At 36.0% G+C, this 25,238-nt stretch overlaps 1 protein-coding gene across 2 annotated transcripts in view; it reads right to left on the bottom strand.

The window, feature by feature from the left end:
• Window positions 1-25,238, bottom strand: part of LOC129740680 (alpha-mannosidase 2) — a 313,476-nt gene that overhangs the window by 208,317 nt on the left and 79,921 nt on the right. For both annotated transcript variants that reach the window (XM_055732441.1, XM_055732440.1), the window contains exon 2: window positions 13,156-13,191. The gene's annotated coding sequence lies outside the window, so the exon portion shown is untranslated. The remainder of the gene's footprint in view (window positions 1-13,155; window positions 13,192-25,238) is intronic.

Genomic DNA, 25,238 nt, shown 5'->3' with positions numbered 1-25,238 from the left:
TGAATCTGAAATCTGAATCTGAAATCTGAATCTGAAATCTGAATCTGAAATCTGAATCTGAAATCTGAATCTGAAATCTGAATCTGAAATCTGAATCTGAAATCTGAATCTGAAATCTGAATCTGAAATCTGAATCTGAAATCTGAATCTGAAATCTGAATCTGAAATCTGAATCTGAAATCTGAATCTGAAATCTGAATCTGAAATCTGAATCTGAAATCTGAATCTGAAATCTGAATCTGAAATCTGAATCTGAAATCTGAATCTGAAATCTGAATCTGAAATCTGAATCTGAAATCTGAATCTGAAATCTGAATCTGAAATCTGAATATAAAATCTGAATCTGGAATCTGAATCTGAAATCTGAATCTGAAATCTGAATCTGAAATCTGAATCTGAAATCTGAATCTGAATCTGAAATCTGAATCTGAAATCTGAATCTGAAATCTGAATCTGAAATCTGAATCTGAAATCTGAATCTGAAATCTGAATCTGAAATCTGAAATCTGAAATCTGAAATCTGAAATCTGAAATCTGAAATCTGAAATTTGAAATCTGAAATCTGAAATCTGAAATCTGAAATCTGAAATCTGAAATCTGAAATCTGAAATCTGAAATCTGAAATCTGAAATCTGAAATCTGAAATCTGAAATCTGAAATCTGAAATCTGAAATCTGAAATCTGAAATCTGAAATCTGAAATCTGAAATCTGAAACCAGAAATCTGAAATCTGAAATCTGAAATCTGAAATCTGAAATCTGAAATCTGAAATCTGAAATCTGAAATCTGAAATCTGAAATCTGAAATCTGAAATCTGAAATCTGAATCTGAAATCTGAATCTGAAATCTGAATCTGAAATCTGAAGCTGAAATTCAAATTTTAATAAAATCTGTTCTCAAAGTATGAGCTTTCTGTATTTTGAATTTAAAATTATTATTCAGTGTCTAGACTTCAATGGGATTCATTCTTTTGTGTTTTTTGCCGGTATTTTTTTTCGGAAAATTCAAAAAAAAATCTGAAGATTTCTCTGAATTTAAATAAAATTCTATTTGTTCTTCAATTCTATCAAATTTGTTTCCCGAATTTGTTACCATCGTCATGCAAATGAACTTCTGATACCGTTCCTAGATCCACAAGGATAAAAAATGGATCCGTTCCTACCGGGAAAAACCAAAACCCGGTTGGCATGAAACCTAGAGTCCTTGAAGATTTTTCCCGCCGTGCTCTCTTTTTTTCATCCAGGAATGTACACATTTTTTCAACGAAATGGAACAGCGGTCGGGAGCACATGTAGCAAAGCCACTTTTCACGCCAAGCTCTCACCTTCACCCTTGGAGTCACAAAACATCATCAGAACCTCATCAGCACTATCTCTAGTACTTGTAATTTTTTGCACCCCTTTTATTACTCCCACACATACATCCATGCTCACACTTACAAACAAACACAGAAAACTCAAACAGAGGGCCTAGAAAAATCAACCAGATGATGCCTTCTGGAATGGCGATGTGGTTAGAGTGGGGTTTTTTGCCCCTATCAAGTCCGGACTTGCTCTTTTTTTCTACTGGCAAAGGCAGCCGGATTGTGGATTGGGAAAAGGAGGATGACGTGAGGAGGACATCGGACCATAAATCGCGTGAGTTTGTTCCAGTTTTTCCGTTCGCTTTTGGCCACCATCCTAGCCACAACTCGCGATGATGGCGGAGTTTTTCCAAGACAATGTTGTAATGGATTTACGAGTTTGACTGTTTTTGTTAGGTTAGGTTCGTTCGGTTGAAGGTTGGTCTGGCAACCGCAGGAAAATTAAAGGAAGATACACCATGTTCGGATTTAACGCCCGTTGGGATTTTATGTGCTGTTTATGCCGACGAGCGAATTGCCGCCCAACATGATTGGGAATCTATTGCAAACTGCTGGTTGTTCGTCAAACGACTGGTTTGCTACACATGGCTGGCTTTGGAAGTGAACTGTAGCAGATTATCACATTTCACGAAATTTGACAATCGAACTTACGAAGCATGCTCCCGTTAATTACAGGCAGAGCCTAGTGTAATGAGTATTTGCAATAAACATTATCTACAGTCTCTGTTTATTGGGGAAAAAACAGAAAAAGATACCACAGCTTCCTGACAGGATTCGATGCTGTAACCTACGATTCTTTACTCAACCATTGAGATTTTTTTTTTTCATAACAGGAATAGTTATTTAATGTTATTTAAACTCATTTTCGTTTATCTGCACCTACAATGAGCGGCCCATGCATATTCTTAATCGTATTTAAATGCATTGCATGATTTTATTACGACAAGAAGAGAGACTCATATTTATGAACATATGAACTCGACCTTTGTGTACGACAATTCGCAAAAAATTCGTAAAACGACAGATATACGATGATCAGCCGTGATTGACAGATTTTGTCGTGCTATGCATAAAATAATTCTAAATTAAGATTTTTTTAACATGAAATACTTGGAGTATATCTATGGAGTGCTATACAATCGTTTATAACTGCATTGATTCGTATTAATGTGCATGCGACTGTATACCTATGCAAATTAATTCGTATGTCTGATTTTTGAAAAACGCATTTGCCGGCATTCGTAAAAGATTACAAATAAGTTCAATAAAATCGTTTATGATAATGAGACTTAGATGATAGGTATCGTATTTAAGGAGGCTTCAAAATGTTGGTCTATTTTTAGATCATCGATGACGAGTTCTACGATTTGAAAGATTTAAGTTGTAGGCCTTTGAAGCAAATCCCCTTGAATTTATATATTCCAGATAGCGTCGAGGAACCATCATGAGCTGCAGATCGTATCGTCAGGGGTCAATAACTTCATGAACGTTGAATAAAATCAGCAATCAGGCAAATAATAAATTTTACGATATGAACTTGAAACTGACGGCAAAAACACAATTCTTTGACATAATCTTTTTTTTATTCAACTGACGGAAAATGAGAGCCCTGCACTCAAGTCGCAGAAGACGACCAAATAAGTCGTCAAACTTTCCATATTGTTACGAAAAACGTCGTAAATAAAGATACTTCCAATCGCATATTGAGCGAAGACCTACTAGACCTACAACCTCAATCATCTATATGATGATGTAAATTGTCATAGTATATTCCAAAAAGAATCAGGGTAGTCGTAAATGATTCGCATTACAAATCGTAACCAAGAATATGTGTGCTAATGGCTATAGAAAACAGCTATAGTATGTGAATTACATCATTTTTTTTCGTGTTCGAACACTAAAATAGTCTATTTCCTAGTTGGCTGAAACTTGAAAAACTAGATAAAAACGTTTAAAAATTCATTTTAATTTTTTTTGGCAAAAGCTGAAAACCAGTCATTGTAGGATGAGATCCCCCCCCCCCCCCTGGGGCCGTATAAACATCATTAACCAGGGCACGATGAGCGTTTTCTGCCGGGAAATCTATCCGCAAATTCAACTCGATGAAGTCAGGTGAGTCGTAGATTCATCAAACAAAGCAATAACGAAAAAATCTAGGTCTGTTTGTAGAATACAAACAATCCACACACGCTCATACTTTATGTTCTGGTTCCTTGTTTGGCGGATGATGCTACTAGCCTTATAATGTAACAATAAAACAAAATCGACCATGAATGGTAAATGGAAAAAAAAATCACTTGGAACAGTAATCGATCTCTAGTGTTTTGATTACCTCTCCGTCATCTTACCAATAGGCCACACCGTCAGATGTAAACTAGTCAAGCTGTGGCTCTAAAATTCAGTTGACTACATCGAGTTGAATTTGCTGCTAGATTATACGTCAGAAAATGCTCATCGTGCCCCGGTTAATAGTGCTCTGTTCGCCCCGAGCCAACAAATTTAAGTAAAAACGTGTTTTAAAATTGATTAGAGCGAAAAATCAAAAATTGTATGATGGTGAAAATTTAGAAACAATGTGTACATCATTTTGCATTGCGTACATTATAGATAAAGATGATTTAAAGATCATAAGAGCTTATTTCGTGGTGCTCAAAAATTATAATATTTTCCTCACTTGAGAACCTAGCTCGTTTTTTTATTTCTCTGTAAAGATGATAAGGAGATTCCATTTTTTGTGAAAAATTAATACTATGGGAGGTACGAAACAAATCCTCATGCACATTTATTCAAGAAAATACGTATTTTTGTAGAAAAGAGATGTGTTTATTATGCCTTGGGTGCTTGTTATGCCTTTATCTCCCCTACCAGCTGGAAAAATCCAAAATGAGTTATCTCGGATGTTGCTTATTGTAATAATGGAAGGGTGTGACAGATGTTTACTGTTTTTTACTTCCAAAACGCCTAGGTATATATAGTGTTAGAAGTTTTATTTTTGGTCGAAACTAACGCGTGAATTTGATCAAATTTTCAAATAAGATTTTGGAATGTACGTGAATTTTGGTTGGAAGTTTTGTATGAAAACATAAAAAAAGTGTTAGGAAAGTCTTTTTCTTGTTTTTTTTTATTATTTTTCCCTTGCAATGTAAATGAAACTACAATACATGAAACGAGTTGGAACGCTCTCTAGCCACAATTTTGCTGAAGCCTGCAACGCAGTTGTTAATGAGAGAAAAAAAAATCTTTACGTCTCATATAGAGTAAACATATTTCATTAAAAGTATCTAGCAACACTGCCAAAAACCCCGCACAACGTTCACATATTCGGAAATATTCAGACAAACTGGTCTACACGCTCCCGATTTCAAACTCATATTAAGTTGTTTTGGTTTGAAACAGTACTTCAGTGGCCCTCAAATTTGAGTTTGACAGGGCAATCCAAAAACTAAGTTCTGAGCGATTCTTTACTACATGAGAGTAGAACTAGGAATCTCCCTGTTCTTCTGCTCTAAGTGTTGCTTCAACAGATTATGGGCCCAGAACTAGTGAAAAGGGGGAGAGCAATCAGCAGTGAGAAGTCATCCAGCAAGGAAACCGAAGGAAGGGCAACGAGCCAAAGCTAAGGAAGGTCAACGAGTCGGGAAGCATTGAAAGGTCGCCACTGGGAGGTCATCGTCAAGCTGTAACAGGGGCGAGGGCGCAAATCCAAGAGGAAGTCGTTAGGTTGGAACCACTGGAAGGCGTCAGGCCTTACGAAAGTTCGAGGCGAAAGGAAAGTTCGAATAATGGAAAAGGTGCCGAGACTAGAAGCCAACTGGGAAGTCGTCGGATCGGAGTAATGTGGTGGTCGTCAAGCCAGAAAGCATCGTCTAGTGTATGTAAATAAGTATAAAAAATAGATAAATATTCTGGCAACTCTGATTTACAGAAAGATAATTTCTTAACTTAATTTTATTCTATTCTCGTTTGTTCATTCCCTATATTCACCACATTTATAATTTTTTCGTTTGTTCATTTCTTATATTCACCACACGTAGCATGAGTAATCGTTGAGAACGAGAGAGCTTAAGATGAGATTGCTTGGTGTTTATTAGGGTTTATTTTAGACGTTAGTTGATAGAGAGAGCGTTAGGAAGAAAGATGAAAAATTAATGAATTCGGAAGAAAAAATTAAATTTTAAGGTTGGGCAAATCCACATGTGCGAAAATGTCGTGCAAATGAATGCAACGATTGAGTTCCAATTTCGTCTTACTCCCACGTATGTCCATCACCGTACAATTCTCTATCTGAATCTTCGTAAGAACCTTTTTTCTTCAAATTATGTATGCGTTTCTTGTAGAAATTTAATATTTTGTACCAGTTTCGAATACGATAAGTCCATACCCTCATATCTTCCTCGAAAGAGTGTTCTTGTTGTACATATCGTTTGACTTCCATTTGATCCTACGCGGTAATTGAACATGCCTAATGTTGTTGTTATTCAGAGGACCAGGGCCTGCCAATTAACGAGCCTAAAGTAAGCAAAGAGACGAAATGTCACGATTGGATTTTTTTATTTTCTGTCAGTGTCATTTCAATCGAGCAAAACCAAGCAGTCTTAAAGGCAGGCCTACAGCAGGGTTATTATTTCGAAAGGGATCAGATTGCGCCTCTTAGTTTACTATAGTTTCTTTACTGCCAATAAATAAACTTTTAAACAATGAGAAATCATCTACTCGTTTGGTAAGCTGGGAAATAGCTGATTGTTATGTGTTAAAGCAAATTAGAAAAGTCCAATAAAGTTATTCCTAGTTCAATCCTTAAGTAGTCAAGAATCTCTTCGTTCCAAAACTGAAAATGCTTCCTGTCAATGAACTCAAATGTTGTGCAGCCCTATTCGAAATAAACGCACTTAATTTTTTTCAGTTTAACAAATACAAGAAGAGCTCTATGTCTAGTACGTGAAATAGAACTCTATTTTGCCCCCTCTACGAAGGAAAAAAATTGATAAATGAAGAGTTCGCAGTTCGAACTCTGTTTAGGCACCGGAACACTTTTCGGAACTTATTTAATAACGCGGCGATTTAACTTCAAACTCAAATCGAAACACTTTATTTTTCGGTTCGATTAGCGGGGGGTTTATTGGGCGAGTAGTGTATAGCACAGCGGATTGGTTTGGACAGTTGCCTCAACTGTGTTGTGCAAAAAGTGGAGAATATGGTAGAAAAGAATACAATAAAACTTTCCTATTTGCATACAATTCACACAACTTCATTTTATATGTGTTGATTCTTATGTTTTTAAAAGCTTCTATTCGAGCAGTGAACAGAGCTTATTATCCATCCGAAAGCCTTTAAAGAACTCCAAAGAAATCAGAGCTGGTTTAGCGAATGCTTATTAAAAATATAGTTGAATAGTATTTTTTTTTCTTATTTTTTTATTTTTGAAGAATTTAAAAACAAAGAAACAGTTTGTTGGATTATAAATCCTCGGCAATTTTTTTCCAAGCTTCAGTAGAGAAAAAAATTCACTAATATTTCAGGTTTTCGTTTTTGGAAAACCAGTGCATCTGGTGACCCTAAACTCTATACAAACAAGTATTTTTACATACATACATTAGACGTCGCTACCAGTACACATTTTTTTTTTTTCATTTTTTAGTTAAGCTTAGAAATTTATATTAAAAGCTCATGTCAAAGCAGGCCAGTATCATATAAGACACAGTAATACATTTTTTGTTGTTCATATCTTATTCTTTTCACACTTTATTCGCTATCTCTCAGTATTGGCCCCACACCCAAAATTCAGCCTCTGTGCCAATGGCGTGTAGTCAATTACATAGCATCATTGGTACAAGAAGATAACGCGATCGGTGCTGATTCGATTTGCTCCCACCGGCATTAATCTCCCAAGTTAACCGAATTGCGTATGTCTGAAAGAAACAAAATAAAAACGCTTTCACGTCCCTCCCTATCGCATCACAAGACGAAGAAGGATGGAAATAAATACCGGCCAACACCAGGCAGCCAGCGAACCGAGCACTGTGCGTGTGAATGTAGCAAAAGCAACAACAAAAACATCCTTCTTATTCAATCCCTTCAATCTACCGGCAAACAACCACGGCCGAGCTGTGCGTGTGTATGCAGTAAAAGCAACAAAAAAAACATTCCTTCAATTCAATTTGCCGGCAAACAACCACGGCTAAGCTGTGCGTGTGTATGTAGCAAAAGCAACAAGAATATATTCCTTCAATTGACCGGCAAACAAGCACCGGCCAAGCTGCCCGGCTTTAGCAGCTGTGTATATGTAGCGTGTGTATGTAATAGCAGGCAGTAAGCAAAGCACAGTTCTCATTCAATGGGTTTCCCGTTTCCTCCACTCCCGTTCCCTTTCCCGTTTCCATCACAAGACAAATGAATACCTTGAAAGGAGACCAAACGCCGGGAAGCCACTGTCGTGCGTTTCTTTTGTGATTGATCGGTGGCAGAATGCCTATGACAAATATCCCTCTTCCTGCATGAAGTTCAAATAGTACACTGGTTAAGATGTCGGTCTGGCAAGACGATTTAATTGGTGATTTGAGTTCGATTCTCCCTACGGGCGCTGTGGTTTATATTTTTATTCTCTTGTTTCTGGGATGAATTATCCAATAGGAACGAAATCCCATAAAATGTTTTTCTTGTTTCGCTTGAATGTACTGGTCATGCATCATTTTAGTTGGGAGCCGAGTCCTTATGCCAGTTACGGTTTTTCAAACATATCATCTTCGGCACAGTGCACATTTCAGCGCATTATCGGCACAGAGATGTTCCAAATAGGCATTGGATTTTTGCAACCTCTTCTATGGGTGCATATTTTTCAATCAATTTTGAATTTCGGGCTTTGCAGTCGCAATTTTCCGTACAAATAAGTTAGGTCGATTTTTTGTGCTGGGTTTTTACTATCAGTAAATAGTTTTCCAGAACAGAAAACGTAAACATAAATATTTTATTTTCTACTGTTTAAATATTGATAAAGTTTTAGTCAATCCAATTGATGGACAAATACTCATTCAGTCAGTGATGTCTGGTCGATGTTTGCCACCTTCTTTCCCCTCTTTTGTTGTTTTTTCTTCATTGAAACTTGTCTCGAACTTTGAACCTTTGGCTTGTTGGTCTCGGGCCGCAGAACGTAGAACCAATAATGAATTGTGTGGAGCATGAGAAAAGTGTCGTCGGCAACTGAAATATCTCCCAACTAAGGTCAATTTCATATAATGAAATTGTAATTCAAATCGAAGTGCTTCTAGAATAAAAAGTGAATTTTTCAACCGGGCCAGTTTATTAAGAAAAGTATTTGAACTTCAATAGAAAAGAGCCTATTTTTTAAAGACTGTTGCTTTTCAGAGAACGAAATTCAATGAAATATTTTTTCACGGTCGCCATGGCCGAAAAAGAGCAGTCACGACGCGACCCAAACGAAAACATGAATTCGTCCCGGTTAGAAAGTTTTATTTTTGGTGATCGTATTCGGAAGTTAATATGGTAGGTACTTATATGTATCCGCTGTATAAACATGTAACACCTAAATCTAAACCTACTGCGAAAATCATAAGGCACTCTCAACTCGTAAATCGATGAATTCAATCTTTTTTTACATACACCAATTTGGACCAATTTAGCGTTAGAATAAATAACATTATCTGTTAAGATCAAATTTGCGAGACAAAACGACCTTTATCAGATTTGAATCCGCTGTTCTAGCTCTACCACTTTTACTAATAACCATTCTATTACAATGCTGTTTTCCGTAGCCAAACTAGAAACATGAAAATTTTCTTTAAAACGACGCTGGCGCTTAAAAATTTCGAACGTACTGATTAACAGTCTCGTAAACAAAGACCAATTAAGTACCTTCTTACGTACGAACGTAACTAAATGGTCCAAGCTTGACGATTAAAGTTTTTTTATGCTCAAATTTATGTAGTTCGGTGACATTTCTCCACCATCATTCCGATGCAATTGAAATGTTTTGTTCCTCTCGTCTTTCGACGTTTGACCATTTTTTTTGCTCCCTCTTCACTTCATCTTCCTCCCTAACGCATTCATGACGGCTTCTTCCGAAAATAACTCACCGGCTCAAAATTCACTGGCAGCCTTCCGGAGACAAGTTCGCTCAACTATTCGAATTTATCGAATTCCGCTCGGTCTTCAAAGTAATCAAAATGCTTTTGCCGTGCACGGAACCATTCCGGAGGAACCTGACGAGCGACGGTCCCAAGAATACGAACGCAAACAAATTTCGCTTTCATGTTTAAATTAAAACACACAGAACCCGATCACCCGAATTCCATTCATACCTTTTCCGGGCGGCTTCTTGAATCAGGTCTTCGCTGAGCTATGCGCTGCTGCAGCGGCCAATCCGGCGAGTCTTTGGTGCTCCCGGAGTCGATCCAAGGGGAACAGCTTTGCTCTCAAGAAAACAGCATCAAAGGCAGGAACGAAAATGCAAACTCAAGGAACAAAAACGTCGGTCAACAGAAGGCCGGCAAAAGTTGTCACCAGAGGAGAGAGCCATCCGTTTTGCCAGGCGGGAGTCTTCCAAATTTTGAAAAGTGATATCTTTTTTTATTTGAATCAAACATTTTATCAATTTTACTGATTTTTCCTAAATCTTTAGCTTTCAAGTGAATAACGCTGATATATTTTTAAATTTTAAGATTAAAAGATGATGGACATTCAAATATGGTTCTGACAATAATATTTCAGGTTAAGATCTTGCAAAAAAAATCGTAATAATCAATGTTTTTCATTTATAATTTTTATTTGTACGAATTCATTTTCTTCAAAGAGCCAATCCTTAAAGATCTGCGATAAACAGTTATCGGCTTTTTTTCGGTTCAAATGTTAACTCTTTGATGCCGGTTCAAGCCGCAGTCAAAAGGCGATAACACTCTTGGGGTTTCGTTCATCTTCAGATCAAAAGAGAGCCATATCTTGCTGATGTGGGAAGAAAAAATGCAAAATAGAGAAGCCGAGTTTTGCATACATGCAAGTGAAATGTTCTGAAAACGCTTGATCTGACGATATTCATGTTTTCTTTAACATGTTAGCAACATATGCAATGAAAGTGTAGGAATAAAACAATATTTTCTCAGATTAAGATTAAAAATGAAAAAAAAAATCTAATTCGCACCTTTCGGAAAGCTTAAAGCTATTAAAAGGAAAATAATTTCTTGAAAGTTTACCATGCATGGGAAAAATTCCCTTTCGAAAGAAAATTTCCATCCGGTTCTTTGGTCCTGCCATCTACGGCACGAAGGATTCCTCTCCCGGTGACTATAAACAGTCTGAATGAATGAATGCAGATGAGCAAATGGAATTGCTGATTCGGACAGTTGCAAGCACAGAAGCTAACTGCTTCTGATCAACAAACATAAGCTGACCGAAACAAAGACTCGTTCCTTTGTCGGGAGCTAAAATTTGCAAGGAAAGCACTCGTACAATGTTGGTGGAACTTTTTTCTGCCAATCAACACATAACTAACCAAATAGGTAGTCAATTTAATCTGGTGAATTTGACCGAACCTCGTTTGTTTACTAAACAGACGAAGTCATTCGCATTAGTCAGAAGAACAGCATGTTCTTGTTTATCGAATTGCGTTGATGAATTTCTGAAACCATTGCATAATGGAGGCTTGAGCACAATTTTAGTTGGATAGGATAACTCCGTAAAATTTATGCTGTAAAAAAGTCCAACTGTACTGTGTTTCGAAAAGAGCTAGAAACTCAAGTTTTACTTCTAAACTCTCTTTTCAGGTTTTTTTTTTCATCGCTGGTTCTCACATCTAGAATATCACAGTAAGCCTAAAATTACACGACTCGAATCTCAAGTCTCTCGTTTTCACATCTCACTTCACTTTTTCATGTCTCACATATCACGTCTCACGTCTCACGTCTCACGTCTCACGTCTAACGTCTGAAGGCTTATGTCACACTTCTCATGTCAGAAGACTCATGCCACACGTCTAACGTCTCACGTCCCACGTCTCACGTCTGACGCCTCACGTCTGACGCCTCACGTCTGACGCCTCACGTCTGACGCCTCACGTCTCACGTCTCACGTCTCATGACTAACGTCTGAAGGCTCATGTCACACTTCTCACATCTGAAGGCTCATGCCACACGTCTAACGTCTCACGTCCTATGGTTGTCCTCTAACATCTCACGTCTCACATTTACCGTCTCATGTCTCACCTCCCACGTTTCACAACTCACGTTTAACGTCTGAAGGCTCATGTCATACGTATCACGTCTCACGTGTCACGTGTCACTCGTCTCTCGTCTCACGTCTAAAGTCTCACGCCTCACGTCTCCTTTATAACCTCTCACGATCCACGTCTCACGTCTCACGTCTCACGTTTCATGTCTCCCGTTTCATGTCTAACCATTTACGTCTCTAGTTTCTCGTCTCACGTCTCATCTCTCACGTCTCACGTCTCACGTCTCACGTCTCACGTCTCACGTCTCACGTCTCACGTCTCACGTCTCACATCTTACGTCTTACGTCTTACGTCTTACGTCTCACGTCTTACGTCTTACGTCTTACGTCTTACGTCTTACGTCTTACGTCTTACGTCTTACGTCTTACGTCTTACGTCTTACGTCTTACGTCTTACGTCTCACGTCTCACGTCTACGTCTTACGTCTTACGTCTTACGTCTTACGTCTTACGTCCTACGTCTTACGTCTTACGTCTCACGTCTTACGTCTTACGTCTCACGTCTTACGTCTTACGTCTTACGTCTTACGTCTTACGTCTTACGTCTTACGTCTTACGTCTTACGTCTTACGTCTTACGTCTCTCGTCTCGCGTTTGACGTCTCTTGTCTCACGTCTCTTGTCTTACGTTTCACGTCTTACGTCTCACATCTTACTTCTAAAATTTTACGTCTCATGTCTCACGTCTCTCGTTTCACGTCTCACGTCTCACGGCTAACGTCTTACGTTTCACGTCTCAAATCTCACGTTACATGTTTCACCTTTCACATTTCACGTCTTACATTTCAGGTTACAACTTTCGTCGATTTGAATCATAGAAAATTTCCAATAATTTTCCCTCATTGATTAACTTTAATCCGAAAACCTTCAATTTCCTTTTCTTTTAATTTCGAGAAAAAATTCGAAACCATAGTTTTTTTTTAATTTCCATTCTTTCTGAAACCTCAGAGAGAATCGACACAAATTTCAGCAGAAAAATCATTCTACACTGTGAAGTTTCGAAATTCAAAGAAACAGCTTAGGAAAAATTTCCGATGAAACCAAACGAAAACCAGAGAAGCTGCCCGGCAAACAGCTATGACTAGTCGAATTCGAGTCCTAGCAGACAACCGAGAACGGAAGCAAAATTTTCATTTGCAAAAAAAAAACGAACCCCAATTCGAGCAGACCCACATTCTTGCATGAGTGAATCGTTGTGTGCAATTCATAGAAGTAAACGTCAAAGTGTGGAACTGCGGAAGATGGAGGAATTTCCTAAAGATAAAGCTCCTTAGACCGGATGGTGAGGATGAGGAGTTCTGCAGAATTTGACTGGAAAGCGAAATGCTAATTTTCAAGTTCGTATTCTGTTGCGGGGTAGAATATTTTAATTTGCATAACATTGGAGGTGCTGTATCTTGCGCTACAATAATGCCGGAAATTGTTTATCTTGGTTTTTGAATTCGACTCTTGTGATGAACATGAGGCCTGCTACCTTACTTTAGAGTCGGAGAAACTTCTAGTAAAATAGATTGACGAATATTTGTTTGAACAATGATATTCATTTATTTCTTTTACCTTATTGATAGAAGCTTTGAAGGAAATAACAGAAACCTGTAAAAGAGAAAAAAATGGTTGTTAGTCAATGGTTCAGAGGGTATGTGTTCAACATAGGATAAAGTTTAAGAACCGTAAATGAAATATTTGCTCCGTTGCATGCAGTGAATCGATAAAGCTTTTCACTTTCGGAGTATTTTTTACGCTCAAAGTAAGTCACTCACATTTTGGCAACGACGCTTTCTCCCTCAGCCATTTGCCTTTTGCCTTTCCGTTCATATGTAGTTGCAATCCTTGCAGCAATGAAATTCACTTCAACAACTAAATAAGATTACCAAACATACACAGAGCCCGGCACGTTACTTTTACAGAATGCAATGCGGCATCGTATAACATTGGAGATTGAAGTAAGTCCCCACTCCATCAAATTTCTACCCCTCAGCAGAGTGGCTTCCATTAATAGTGTGGTTTTTTGGTTCCTTCCATTTCTTTTTTTTTTTTGCTCGCCAAATGTTTTGCTTTGCGCTGCTCCAAGAAATAAATTTTCGTGACAGCCGAACCAAAACCATGTGCATGAAACATAACACCTTGACACGAAAGTCACCACCTTCCCCCTACCACGTTAAAATGAGCATAAACCTTACCTGCCGGAAAGAAGACTGAATCAAATTCGGGCAGAATGAAAAAAAAGCCTTCGCGCTTTGAGTTTTTTTTGGTAAGCACTCTGTTGTGGGTGCGAGGAATGTGCTTGATTCAGAACAAACTGTTCCAAAAATCGAAAAATGTCAAAACTTTCAACTTTGTTCAGTTGTTTATCATTTGCAAGCAAACTTTATTTTAGAAAAAAAGCATTTTCTGAAGTTTTTTTAAGCAATAGAATGAGCATATTTTGTTAGTTTAAATGATCAGAAGAACTGTTATTTTTGTTATTTTGTTATTTTGTCATTTTTGTCATTTTTGTCATTTTTGTCATTTTTGTCATTTTTGTCATTTTTGTCATTTTTGTCATTTTTGTCATTTTTGTCATTTTTGTCATTTTGTCATTTTTTGTCATTTTTGTCATTTTTGTCATTTTTGTCATTTTTTGTCATTTTTTGTCATTTTTGTCATATTTGTCATATTTGTCATTTTTGTCATTTTTGTCATTTTTGTCATTTTTGTCATTTTTGTCATTTTTGTCATTTTTGTCATTTTTGTCATTTTTGTCATTTTTGTCATTTTTGTCATTTTTGTCATTTTTGTCATTTTTGTCATTTTTGTCATTTTTGTCATTTTTGTCATTTTTGTCATTTTTGTCATTTTTGTCATTTTTGTCATTTTTGTCATTTTTGTCATTTTTGTCATTTTTGTCATTTTTGTCATTTTTGTCATTTTTGTCATTTTTGTCATTTTTGTCATTTTTGTCATTTTTGTCATTTTTGTCATTTTTGTCATTTTTGTCATTTTTGTCATTTTTGTCATTTTTGTCATTTTTGTCATTTTTGTCATTTTTGTCATTTTTGTCATTTTTGTCATTTTTGTCATTTTTGTCATTTTTGTCATTTTTGTCATTTTTGTCATTTTTGTCATTTTTGTCATTTTTGTCATTTTTGTCATTTTTGTCATTTTTGTCATTTTTGTCATTTTTGTCATTTTTGTCATTTTTGTCATTTTTGTCATTTTTGTCATTTTTGTCATTTTTGTCATTTTTGTCATTTTTGTCATTTTTGTCATTTTTGTCATTTTTGTCATTTTTGTCATTTTTGTCATTTTTGTCATTTTTGTCATTTTTGTCATTTTTGTCATTTTTGTCATTTTGGTCATTTTTGTCATTTTTGTCATTTTTGTCATTTTTGTAATTTTTGTAATTTTTGTAATTTTTGTAATTTTTGTCATTTTTTGTCATTTTTTGTCATTTTTTGTCATTTTTGTCATTTTTTGTCATTTTTGCCTTTTTTTTCATTTTTGTCTTTTTTGTTATTTTTGTCATTTTTGTCATTTTTGTCATTTTTGTCATTTTTGTCAGTTTTGCCTTTTTTGTCATTTTTGTCATTTTGTCTGTCATTTTTGTATTATTTTTTGTATTTTTGACTAAAAAATTTTGAAGATTTTTTTCCTATCAAGTAAATTTCAACGATCTTAGTTAAAGGAAGAATGTTCTTATGGTCATTGAATTAAATTTTAAATATATTTAATTTAGCATAACTTTAGTAACATCAAGATAACGTGTAAAATACCTTCAACTTTATAAGACAGCTTCTTTCTTATTTGACATCATCGATATCTCTAGAAATCCAATTTATTGCAGTAGCCCTCCGGGTACCAAATAATTGGCTCCAGATACTTAGGCCTAGTACACAAGTGCTCAAACATAACTGGAAACCATTATCTATATAGTGTGCCTTCGTTTTTGAACCCTAGGCTATTGGACAAATGGGCTCTGAATTTTTCAAATATAAAGTTTGCCCTCTCTCGCTTGATCAGTGATGCTCAATTTCTAAGATGCAAGTTACTTTAATTTCGGTGTCATTATAATTGTTATTCCAACCAACAATAACTGTGGTTAAAATTTAAATAGATTTTTTTTTAATTTGATTCCTAATCGAAAATTTTCGAAAAAAAACTTACACACTTCAGAAAAACCCCATCCTCATCTGGTACACATTGAGATGTCGCAGTACCAAAGGGGGCAAAGACGTTTATTGATCCGCATCCAACACTTTGGCTCCCGGGTGAAAATAATCTTTCAACCGAACAGTTATTTCCCTAACTTAGGTTATCTAATAACATCTTCGGAGAAAAGAGTGTGGGGGGTGAGTGTTGTCCATTGAAAAAGTTGAGAGCTGCATTCTTCAGATGAGTTCTGGTGCTCTAACAAGGCCCTGCAAGGTAAGAGCTCACAAGGAATGCATCTCAATTCATCTCTGGAAGAAGGAAGTCCATTATAGCTAGGCAGACCTGACAGACTGTTCCTGGAATTACTGGGAAATGACAAATGGATATTGAGATAGCAGTTTTTCCTCTTTTCTGGGCCTAAAACTAACGAAGGCAAAGTTATTCCAAAAATTATTTGTTTTCGCATATCCTCCCTCATACAAAACAAATAGAACGAACATAGTAGAAATAGAATCTTAGTGGCAATTCTTTCAACCATTTAAAAAAAATGGATTGTTACCCAACTGTCGTTGAAGCAAATCGATGATTTTCTTGAAAGGAGAAGGAGCTTGTGAGCCTCAGAAACAAACCGAATGACAAACGCGGTGATGGGGAATGAGGAATTATATTAATAAACATGACATTCATTACTGTTCACGGGGAGGCGAGAAAGGTACAAATGTATAAATCAAATAGTCAACCCTTTTGCTGCCGCTTGCTACAAGTGTATCATCATCATCGTTCTTACTATCTCTTTGCGGCATATGCTGTCAGCAAAAGGTTGAACACGAAAAAAATTGGTCACACTCGGAGATTTAGCAAACCTTCAACACGATATCAGGAGAATTGAACTTGTATTGCAAGTGAATATGCCCAAGTTTTAAGGTTGCAGCTGGATGAATTTATATGACGAGAACAATCCCAAAAATGAGCCGTCTGACGGTGTAACAGAACACAGATTCGAACGGAGTGAGACCATTATTCAGTTATCTTTACTAAGGAACGAACCGTACCAACAAGGCTCATGTGTCGACATCATTCAGCTTCCAGGAGAATATTTCTCAGGCAGGACCTTCTAGGAGGTTGGATTAAATTTCAGCAGATCTAGACTCACAGGTGCGAGTTCGGAGACAAGTGAATGGGAGGGAACTGAAATTTGAATCGCCTAATAATGACGATTCTATTCATTTGAAGCTGTCGCAGACGAAAGCCGTTTGCATTTGCTTTGCAGGTACCGGAGCGGGATTTTTTATTCGGTTCGTGGAGCTAAACGTGGAGCGACGAAAGTCTTTAGTAAACAAATTCACGTAATTATTGAGAACTGAAATCCCAGAAGCACAATGGCGAGTTCAGGCTGTTTGTTAGTTACGTTGTTTGCTTAATTTTCACAACAGCATTGAGAAAAAAAACATCTCATTGATTGCTAATTTTATGATAACATTGACCATTAAAATTGCAGCTCTGAGTTTCAAAGACATGTCGTTGAATAGTATACTTTGTTATGGAAAATATCAGATGATCAGATTTTATTGACGATAAAATCTAACTCCCATGTGTTTCAAAAGATTTCGCCACAACCATTTGTATGTAAACATTTACGGAAATCACACATCCAGAATTTAATGATAGAATCATGGTAAATCTTTTGAAGCCTGTTTATCAAAAGAATGGTTAACATTGAATAGTTTCTTCTTCAGTATTTCAAGATTTGTCATTTAAAAATAACCAAATGTTCAAAATCCGGGTATATTGTTCTTGAGTCAACAATGAGCTCACGTGATAATACATTTTAGCCTGTATTTTGACAGCAATAAAAACAACCGAACTCAACACAAATGCGATTATTTAAATTTCATTCTATTTTTTCCATCCGAATGCCCCTCATGATTTTGAGTCGAATAATTTAAACCAGATGATATTACCAGATGATGTTTTGTCGCTGAACCCCCAAACCGGACCCTCAACCCGACCCCAACAACACTGACGACAATTCATGTTGTCCAGACATTTATCAAACATCTTCCAAGTGTCGGAACCAAACAAAAGAAAGGGTTGCCGATTGCAAGGTGTTTGATAAATTTTTCATCTTCACTGGTTGGCAAGGTTGCCAATCATCAGCGCGAAAACTTCGGAATTGCAATAGAGAGAGAATCCCTTGCATTTGGAATGATAATGATCAAATTTCCAAAACTGCTTCACAATTTGCAACAATCCGCACATTTTCTCTCTCTGAGAACTGGTTTCTCTAATTTTAACTCAAATTTACTCATTTTCCCGCAAAATTGGCCACAATTTCAATCATTGGCTCAATTGGCAGCACAATTCTAGCGTAACATTTCATAAGGGTGAAACTAGCAGTTAGCTCGAAACGAGCAAAACGCGTTTGAAATTTCGAAACATCTAATCAAATCCTATTTGAAAAATCGACCACTTTTTGTTCAACAAAAACAAAAAATGTACATTATATTCACTTATTGTTCGTTGGTTATCAATAACTTTAACTTTTTTCACTAAATTTTAGAGATTTTCGAGTTTAGCCTTTTTTTTTGTTTTCGATTACAGTTACGCCTGCAAGTTTCTCCCAATTGATCGGCCGTTTTTGTTTTGGTTTTGAAGTTTCGTCCATTGGTCCTACACGCAAAAACTAATAAGGCCGTTTCGTCACACACGGTCAACTCAGTTAGAGCAAGTTCACTGGTGTTGGGAAAAAGTGGTAGAAATTTTGACATTTTGAAAATTTTACCATGCAAAAATGTTTTCAAGATCTTGGGGCGTTGTATTTTTCTACAACACTGTTTCTATTTCAGCCGTATGTAATAGAAATATTGCTATTTTTGCATCACAGCATGCGAAAATACAACACGTGTTGTAAAAAAACTAGAAGACCACAGATCTTGAAAATGCTTTTGCATGGCAAAATTTTCGAAACGTGCCTTAAGTATCAAAATTTCTACCACTTTTTCCCAACACCAGTGAACTTGCTCTTACGCCTATCGGCCCTACCCGAATAGAAAAATTAACCTCATTTTGAATAGGAGTAACATCACGTTCCAACCTGGGGGAGGAAGACTGAAATTTGCTGCATCGTTTTCTGCATCGTTATTTTACTGTTTGACAAAAAGCCAGCAATTGTTGAAAAGATTTGTAATCGTTAAAATTTTAACTTTAGATGATCAGTTTCGTGTAGTGAGTCATGTAACTCAGTTGTTTAGGTGCTAAATTTAGATTTAGCTATATTTTTAGAACAACCAGTAATCAAGCAATTTTTATTTATCAGCTTCAAAACTTTGACGAAATTTGAGCGACATAATACGCCTGATCATGCAGGAATTTGCCAGAGCAAAACAAAACCTAATTAAATCATTGTTTTATGCAAAACAAGTGCTTTTCAGCATGAAAAAAGTTTTATTAAAAATTACTAAATAAGAAAGTAAAATTTTGAACCTTCGCACTGGCCGGTAGATTGATGAAAGAAATTTGACGTTTGAATTTTTTTTTCTTTTTTTATTCAGTCTTCCTCCCCCAGGTTCCAACAAAAATGCATCAACAGGAAGTTTCGCCCAATTGAATTTTATCAATGTTTTGAAAGTTTTAAGTGATTTTAAGATGAAATCGCGTTTATTAGGTAAAGTGCAACCGCGTGCATCCGAAATGACCGTAAACTCGATTTGTTAACATTTGGCAGTTTCGCCCTTTTCAAATGTTACGCTAGAATTTGTTTGAGCATTGACGTATCTTCTCTCTTTGTTTACATTACCACACGATTAATTCGGACTACTCAAATTTGATTCCTGGTAACACTGCAGTGTTGCCAGATATTCTGAGTGGTTGGCTCAGGATATCATACATAGTGAAAAACATTAATAAGTATCCTCATTTCAGTGTAGTAATTTTTTGTTTTGTTTTTTTGTTTTTTCTGGGATTTTAACCTAGTGTCGTAATGCGATAAGTTATCGCTTATGTAATAAGTATGTAGGTGTGGACACCTTGGGTGCCCGGCCGTTCCGCAGTTGTGGCTAAGGTTTCAGCATCAAGTCACAGCTACCGCTCATGAAAGACGAAACGAATAAAGATTAACTCTATTCCACCACTGAAACTTGCGTTGAATATTTAATTCTCAACAATATAAAATAAGATAAGGGTCAAATTTGATCTTGAACCTAATGCATACAACGCTTTCTACCACACGGTCGGGCAATTCAGAAAGATTTAAAAAAATCGTAAAAAAGGGCAAATTAAAGCAAAATTTAGGTCAAAACATACAAGAAGAAAATGAAATTAAGTAATTTGAAATTAACAGTTTTCAATAAACCGCAGCAGCAGCGTTAAAATCGTATCCAAGGATTAAACAAAAATCTATTTTCATTTTGAAGTTTTTGAAACATCATTTTTGAAACAAAATCTAAAAGTTTTCAAAAAGAAATTTGAGTTTTTTATTTGGTTTAGCAAATAATTTGGATATACTCGCTAAAATCTGATTTTTTTTTAACGATAGATTAGATTTATAGACAAGCCTGCTTGTAGGGTTAGTTGCTATTTTTTGGACCTTGAAGCGGCTGTTTTAATTAATCCATGTTAATCGCATAAATGGACGGGAGTTTCATACTTCATACTATAAACATGATACATTCAATTGTAATTGTATAGTTGATTCGACTATAAATTTTTATACCAATGTATGATTCACTCTAGGTATAGACCACAATCAAATTCAAACACAATATGTATAAACATAAACATAGCTTGCGTATCAATCGAAAACGCTCACTGAAGAAGGTAGTAAGTTGCTATCGAAATACCGGTATATGAACTTTTCATTTACTTAGTTGAATTGAAAGGAATCTTTCGATTGCTTTGATTCAGTTGAATCATTCAACCAAGTAGGCTCATAGCACAATGGAGCTTGCGTTTGCCAATAGAAAATGGCTGGACAGTGCCAAAACCATTGATGTGCTGATTGCTAACAAAATCAAATTATTCTGTGTTGCCACAACCTTTTTTGTGCTTTCAAATAATAACAAATAGACAATTTATTATAAAACAAAAATGAAAATAAAAATTAGACATTAATTTGTCACCGATAAGGCCGATAAAATTAAATATTAAAATTAATGCAGGAAAAATTCGATAAAACAACTGTAAATATAGAGATGGACCCATAAAATCAATCATAGAAAGATAATTGATTGAATCATAATTATAGTTGTATCAAGCATAGCTCTATAGTTGAATCTACAATATAAATAGTTGAATTCTCAACGTCAATCAGAATATAATAGTTTAATTCATATATTAATGATTGAATCAACCATACAATTGTTGAACCTTTCATATTCATTGTTGAATATATACAACCAATCATCCCAATAAAGTTGATTATTTAAATAATATTGTTAGTTAAAAATCAATCATCAATGTGATTGAATATAATCGAAATATTGTTGATAAAACTATACATTTTTCTCCGTTTTTCGACAATTATTTTGTATACGCCAATCATATTTTCCAGTTTTCAATTAATTCTGATAAATATTAAAACTGCCTGAGTTTTTTTTTTCATTTTGAAATTCAAGTGAATCGTTCATTCCATTTGACTTATTTCTAACTTTTTTTGAACAAGATGTGATTTACTGGTTATTGGTAAAAAAATTCATCGTGTAACATTCAGTTATATTAATCAAGAACCATTCGGAAGAGTTTTGGCATCTGAAATTGCGTTGGTTAAAAGAGTTTGAATGAATCCAGTCGTTTAAGTCTTATAAACTTAAGAATAACTGTTGGAGATATAGCCATAAACAATTTTGCGATAATAGATCGCTTTCGTGGAACGAAAATTTGGATTAAAACATCCAACACAGTAAAAAAAAAAGTTAAAAGTTGGGGTGACGCACCTTATCTCCAATGAACGAAACTCGACAAAATTCTATACAGTTTTCTGCGGATTAAAAAAATCGAAAAAATCAGCCTGAAGTTTTTTTTCCAAAAATCAGGGAAATACCAATGCTTACCATGATTGAAGGATGGGCCTTTAAAAATCAGGATAATCGTAAGAAATAAGAAACTTTTTCATAGGCGCGGTCCTAGAGCCCTCCTAGAAGTTGAGGGGGTTTGGTTTTATGAATTTTTAAATATAGACCAATAAAAAAACTTTAATATCTTGTAAATATAAGTTCATTTTGAAAGAATAATGGGGGGTAGGATGCTGAAAGTTCCAAAAAATATTACTTTACATGAAAAATATTCCTTGACTCTTGCAGTACAATTCATATCAACAAAACCGAAACTTTACTTGTACCCCAGAAAAGGTATTCAATGCTATAAAAATGTTTTTTAACAAAATTATTTTTTCCTATTTTTTTGTTTTTGACTGCTTATAACCGTAGAATGAGAATAAAAAAAATCAAAAAACTGCTTTGCATAGCCATGGAATTTATTGATTTTTATAACCTTTGCAAAAAAAGCTCAAGCTAGTAAAGTCTTCCATTTCAAAATACTTTTCCATGGATTCAGATTTTTCATTTTGAAATGGTAATTTTTTGTAGCTGTCTAATGCTACACATTGCCCATTTTTCTGCAATTTTATCTTATTTAACTAGATTTTAGATATATTGAAGAAAAATTCAAAATTGGAGAAGAAATTTAAAATTTTTTATTCACTTTTTTTTCTAATTTTTGGACATTCTTTGTTACAACTCCAATCTGCGAATCTATAATTTTCCTTTGGAGAAAATGTTGGAAAAATTGGATTTTTTTTAGTTTGTACACCACACCCATAGAAGAGGTTGCAAAAATCCAATGCCTATTTAGCACATCTCTGTGCCGATAATGCGCTGAAATGTGCACTGTGCCGAAGATGATATGTTTGAAAAACCGTAACTGGCATAAGGACTCGGCTCCCAACTAAAATGATGCATGACCACTACATTCAAGCAAAACAAGAAAAACATTTTATGGGATTTCGTTCCTATTGGATAATTCATCCCAGAAACAAGAAAATAAAAACATAAACCACAGCGCCCGTAGGGAGAATCGAACTCAAATCACTAACCAAATGGTCTTGCCAGACCGACATCTTAACCAGTGTACTATTTGAGCTTCATGCAGGAAGAGGGATATTTGTCATAGGCATTCTGCCACCGATCAATCACAAAAGAAACGCACGACAGTGGCTTACCGGCGTTTGGCCTCCTTTCAAGGTATTCATTTGTCTTGCGATGGAAATGGGAAAGGGAACGGGAGTGAAGGAAACGGGAAACCCATTGAATGAGAACTGTGCTTTGCTTACTGCCTGCTATTACATACACACGCTACATATACACAGCTGCTAAAGCCGGGCAGCTTGGCCGGTGCTTGTTTGCCGGTGAATTGAAGGAATATATTCTTGTTGCTTTTGCTACATACACACGCACAGCTTAGCCGTGGTTGTTTGCCGGCGAATTGAATTGAAGGAATGTTTTTTTTGTTGTTGCTTTTACTGCATACACACGCACAGCTCGGCCGTGGTTGTTTGCCGGGATTGAATTAGAAGGATGTTTTTGTTGTTGCTTTTGCTACATTCACACGCACAGTGCTCGGTTCGCTGGCTGCCTGGTGTTGGCCGGTATTTATTTCCATCCTTCTTCGTCTTGTGATGCGATAGGGAGGGACGTGAAAGCGTTTTTATTTTGTTTCTTTCAGACATACGCAATTCGGTTAACTTGGGAGATTAATGCCGGTGGGAGCAAATCGAATCAGCACCGATCGCGTTATCTTCTTGTACCAATGATGCTATGTAATTGACTACACGCCATTGGCACAGAGGCTGAATTTTGGGTGCAGCAAGCAAAAAAAAAACTACGTATGAGCTCATTAAGGAATCTATCGTTATGTCCTTTAACATATTTACACTTGTTGTTGAAGAGAAGAACATTTTTAAAAACTTTTTAATTAGGGGGAAGTGTTCCTAAATGTGCACATTGGGTAATATTGTCGAAATGGCTGATAGATCAACATATCTAATCAGTGTAATTTTTTAAATCGAATAAATCGAACATCTTTCGAGTGATTTTTTTAAGATAATTATATTTTTTATTTTTCATATTTAATTTTTGGCGTTTCAGCGAATTATAAAATTTAAAGTAGAGTTGTTTGAACTAGGATTGGTCCATCTTGGATCAATCTATGGAAGATCGATCTTTCCAACTCAGATTTCAGATTTTCAGAATCGATAATTTGACAGGAAAAAAATATCGTTCTTTTGAATTCTTTTTCTCGCTGAGCCGAGTTATTTAGTTCCTATTTTAATTACCGATTTTTTTTTCTTTTTTTTTTAATATAAAAATAACATTTATTAATCAGTAAATAGCTTAATCTAGTAACAAATTTCAAATTTCTTTAACTTTTGCCTCAAAAATATAACCTCCAATACAGTTAACTTTCTGTTCTAGTAACTAACTTGATTCTAGGGAATTTCATTATATAAAACTCTGGTTTCTTCACTTTATATTAGAAAAATCATCAATTTTTTAACCTTATCGACGTTGAATAGATGCACAAGAGGAGCTCCTAGCTTCTCGTCTAAGAGAACGAGTAGCCTGAGCTTGCGCAGAGCGAACATCCATTCTAATTACTGGGACTAACTATTTGCTGCTTCCGGCCTACCGCATCACTCTCCGAAGTGTCGTCAGCATCGTCTACCATTATCTTCCACTCTCGTGTTTTCCCTTTTTCCTTCCTTGCCAACGGTACCTGCTTCGATCCCGATGTAATGCTCTTTTCGGTACCCAAATCCTCTGTCGGGAGTTCCTTGATGTTCCTATCCTGACCACAAATGAGTGCCTCATCGTTTGTGTTTCTGACGATGTTAGAGATACTCCATTATTACACTCATTTACTTTATTCTCTTCGGACGGCTTCGGGTTGAAATCCATTACTGTTTGTGAATATATTAGCCCATTTGACACAATGCTAGCAAATGTTCTATTGTTGGATCCACTGCACGCAAGGCGAACATTCGTACTTCTTCTGTTCGGGAAATCAACTTTGAAATGCTCCAATGCACTACACATAAAGCATTTTTTTGAAGGCCCTCGTAAAATATACTGACCTTCATGTGTTGGATAATCAGTTGTGCTGGGATCTCCTCAGTCACCTCCATTTGTAAGCCTCTCACCCCATTTAAAATGGTAAACCCAGTTTCAACAGAGAAACGTTCCTGTACTCTTTTTCCGTACTTTGACAGAGAGGTAACTCAAATCGACAGAAGGATCGCATCGATCTCTCTGGCGATTTTGCATCATCTAATCGGCAGAGAGGAACACACCATACGCGCAGGGTTGCCAACATATTTTTTTCAAAAATCAGGGAACGGGCGAAATAAAAATCAGGCAAAATCAGGCTACGTGAAAGTAACGGAGATTTCGCTAAAAGTGATGACCTTTTTTTTGGTCATCGCTCCACATTTTCACTCTAATATGTGTTGTGAGCCTACT

The sequence above is a fragment of the Uranotaenia lowii genome, chromosome 1, assembly GCF_029784155.1.
Source record: "Uranotaenia lowii strain MFRU-FL chromosome 1, ASM2978415v1, whole genome shotgun sequence".
NCBI lineage: Eukaryota > Metazoa > Arthropoda > Insecta > Diptera > Culicidae > Uranotaenia > Uranotaenia lowii.
The sequence above is the reverse complement of the archived record's forward strand: the minus strand, read 5'-3'. Positions and strand labels throughout refer to the sequence as shown.